The 4364-nt window shown below is 35.9% G+C and overlaps 1 pseudogene; it reads right to left on the minus strand.

Moving 5' to 3' along the window:
- Window positions 1-251: 251 nt before the first annotated feature.
- Window positions 252-368, minus strand: LOC126413535 (5S ribosomal RNA; annotated as a pseudogene).
- Between the last annotated feature and the right edge of the window lie 3996 nt (window positions 369-4364).

Genomic DNA, 4364 nt, shown 5'->3' on the forward strand with positions numbered 1-4364 from the left:
ATCACATGCATCTACAGTAAGGTGATTACCTTTCTGGAACAAGAAAATAAGCACTCCGTCTTCAGGACACAAGTAGCCCATCAGGACCATCCGACCGCCGTGTCATCCTCAGTAGAGGATCGGATAGGAGGGGCGTGTGGTCAGCACACCGCTCTCCTGGTCGTTATGATGGTTTTCTGTGACCGGAGCCGCTACTATTCGGTCGAGTAGCTCCTCAATTGGCATCACGAGGCTGAGTGCACCCCGAAAAATGGCAACAGCACATGGCGGCTGGATGGTCACCCATCCAAGTGCCGGCCACGCCCGACAGCGCTTAACTTCGGTGATCTGACGGGAACCGGTGAATCCACTGTGGCAAGGCCGTTGCTGAAACAAGAAAATGGGACTTTGTTAATCGTTCTCAGTGAAACAAGGGACAAAAGAAGACGTGTAAAACTGTTTTGTTGTAAATACAAAGGTTTCAAAACTAATCACAAATAAATAATGTGTAACTTACAAATATAGTAGCTCTAAATTCTCTCCAGCTAAACAACCCTGTGGAATTACTAGTGCTGGAGTCATTTTTTATTGATATCCTATTCATGAATGGATCTTATTCAGTAAGTCCATCTTACCATACAAGATTTTGTAAAAATTTACTTGTATTATTCATGTTCACCTTATTAATCAACATAACTTTCAAAGTCTGTACTGAAAGAGCATTCTTCTGAATTGTCCACAGGCCATTCATATGAGAAAATGGTTTTTCAGTGGGCGTATTAGTTCCATGTAAGCTATAGCCCGCATCTCGTGGTCGTGCGGTAGCGTTCTCGCTTCCCACGCCCGGGTTCCCGGGTTCAATTCCCGGCGGGGTCAGGGATTTTCTCTGCCTCGTGACGGCTGGGTGTTGTGTGCTGTCCTTAGGTTAGTTAGGTTTAAGTAGTTCTAAGTTCTAGGGGACTGATGACCATAGATGTTAAGTCCCATAGTGCTCAGAGCCATTTGAACCATTTAAGCAAAGACAAAATTCTAATATTTTAACAGAATTGGTATAAGACATGGCGTCCATATTGCAATGTGAAATAATTTCTACCCAACAGTTGCTAGGTGATGTTTTTTCCAGTTTCCATTTTTGTAATATTTTTGTTGATATATGTAGGCAATAGACAAATACTAATTATACAGACCAGTATCATCTATTATAGTTGACACAGCCATCTTGTGAATGAAATCTTCAGTCTTTTGTATATCCTCCCTCTGGGGTACTCCTACATCAAGTGTTACCCAACTGTAGTCCTGTAAACTCTCAGTGGGTTCTAGTCACTTATTTAGATATTAGGTACAGTTTGATAAAATGTATGTTTAAATTTTGCAATCTCTGATGATATACCTTACCAAGAACCGATCTGGCAGGTGATATTAGACACCTTCTTTACCCTTAGAAACTAAATTAGCTTTTAAATCATTTAACACCGAAAGTACTTCAAAAACTGTAATTGTTTCACCCTCTACATTTTGAACTGTGGTGTGTAAAGTTGATGCTTGGTTGTGAAGAAAGTAGTCAAGCATCTGATGAAGAATTTTTGAAGAATTTTCAAACAAATTGGTATTTATTTTGAGATTCAGAAGACTATTTCAGAGGAACAAGCATAGTCAGAAGACATTTAATTGCAGAGAGGAAAGTAAGACATTCTTGTTCTGCCACAGTGTAAAACTTTGTACCCTTGGTCTAAAAATTTACAAGATTCTTTATGATTTTCAACCCTTTCAGTATACATATAGAAATAAGAACATATTTTAGAAAAAATACATTCAGTATCAATAGAGAGGTCAACAACAGCCATCTGGATAGTATTGTGGCTTATATTAGCAGAACAAACAACCCCAAGCAAATTATGATGTCAATTTCCTTTTAGTTTTGGGAAAACATTGTTGACACCCTTTCTAGATACACCTCCAAAATTTTCTGTTCATATTATCTGCACAAAGAGAAACTGTTTCTTTCTTTTAAGTTATTATTTTTCAAACACTCATTCAAAAATGTAGCAATGATTTCTGAAGTTTCTCCAGTCAAAGGTTTCAGATCCAATATTTTAACTTGTATGCTCTCAGCTGGATTATAGTGGTATTAGTACTGGTTGTAGCTGCACTAGTACAGTAGTTTACTCATCCAGATACAATATCCATTGCACCAATTTCATTAGAAAATACATATCATAAAAAATAAATAAACAAGAGCGCGCGCACGCGCGCGCGCACACACACACACACACACACACACACACACACACACACACACACACACACACACACACAAGGATCTACAGCTTCTTACACAATATAAGGGTGGACACTGAGCTAAACAATCATATTCAAAATTGCATATAAAATTACATAAATGAATGGAAATGATATTTTACACGGAATACTTAGCTGAGATTTACATACAAACACATAATAGTCAACACTTCTGTTTGTTTGTTTATTTATTTAGTCCTTTGATCATATGTAGTACAATGTACAAGATGGTATTGTCTTAGCTCCAGTTTTAAAGAGGACAGTTTTCAGGATTATATATAGTTCTACATGTATATGTTACAAAAGTGACAGATCTACACATTTATTGCAGTTTAAGTATTCATTTACTGAATAGAAGCAGAGATACTGTTGATATTCTCTAACAGATCTTTAAAAGCATTTATATTTAGTATGCATTTCATATCATTTGACAACTTATTGAATAGTTTTATTCCAATGTAACATGTACCATTCTGGTACAAACTTGTATTAGCTAAGAGTAAATCCAAGTTACCTTTTAATCTACTATTGTGATTATGTAAATCACAATTTTGTCTAATACTGTTATCATTTCAAATAATGGAAAATCCAGGATGGAATGTAGCAGTATTATGAAGACGAAAGTTGCTACTCACCACATAGTGGAGATGCTGAGTCACAGACAGGCACAACAAAAAGACTGTTATCATTTCCATTACATTTTTTTAAAAAATATACATTAGTGTGTCAAGAACAAACACGCAAGGTAGTGGTAACATGTTCAGTGTTTTGAACATCAGTTTATGCAGCTGTCTAGCTCTGTTTCCTGTAATAATCCTAATGTCTCTTTTTCAGATTCTGAAGCTCACCAGGATATGAATACATACTTTAGATGTGCATTAAAATATAGGTAGTAGACAGATATTAGAGCCTGTTCATTTATGCATCCTTTTAGAGGCCTTAAAAATAGTATCTTGTATTCAACTTGGCATTAATGTGTTCAGTTATGTTTGCCCCACCTTAGGTCACTTTGAATCCAAATGCCAAGAAATTTTGTTACTTCTTTATTCACAATAGTTTGTTGATTGATGGTGATATCTAGATACCACAGGGTATTGTTTTGAGAGTTATGGAAATTTAATGCTACTGTTTTCCTGTTGTTTACTACAATTCATTGTTGACCAATTAGGTAATTGATTTGTAACAGAGTTTACTTCATGTTGGATATCATTATTTTTTGCTGCTTTTATTAATATTGTTGTGTCATCAGCAAATAGAATTATTTTGCATAATTCAACATGCACATCAAAATCACTGATATATATTGGGAAAAGAAGAGGTCTCATTACTGACCTTTGAGGGACCCCCATAGGGGGGGACTATTTGTGCTTTTTTCATCTACATGTCTAATGCAGAATTTGTGCTTGTGGTCACTGAGAAATGAACAAATCCATTTGTTTGCTAATTCCACAGTACTCAAGCATGTTTGGAAGAGATTTGCGGTTTACCATGTCGAAAGCTTTAGTTAAGTCTAAAAATATAGCTTTTTTCTGTTGTTTTTCCATCAATGGCTATTAAAACAGTGGTTATGCATTCATAGATTGTTGTCTTGATTGATTTCTTACTTCAGAAGCCATGCTGAGAACTGGCTAATACTACATTCCTGTTTATAGACTTTTTTAATTTACTGCACATTAGTTTACCAATCCTTTTAAAAACAGGATGTTAATGTAACAGTGCAGTGGTTTGTCACTTTATCTTCATCACAAGCTTTGAATACTGGAATAACTTTGGATGTGTTTAGTTGATCAGGAAAGATGTCAGTCTCTAATGAGTAGTTACATATATGAGTTAGGGGGGTCCATAGTAATTTGGAGGGAGAGCTGATTTGTTTTGTCCTCATCTTTCCATTTCAAAATTAACTGTCATTCTTCTTTTGTTTGCATTTCTCAGCTCACTGATTGTGTGTACCATGTTGATTTGTTGCTTCTATTTTTGATTGCAGGTGTTACACATTATGTCATTTTGAGATAGGATGAATAATTATATTCATTTTATGACTAAGTATGCTGTTTTTAGAGCTGTAACAGGCTTGACTGTTTCCTCCC

Source organism: Schistocerca serialis, chromosome 7 (assembly GCF_023864345.2).
Source record: "Schistocerca serialis cubense isolate TAMUIC-IGC-003099 chromosome 7, iqSchSeri2.2, whole genome shotgun sequence".
Taxonomy (NCBI): Eukaryota; Metazoa; Arthropoda; class Insecta; order Orthoptera; family Acrididae; genus Schistocerca; species Schistocerca serialis.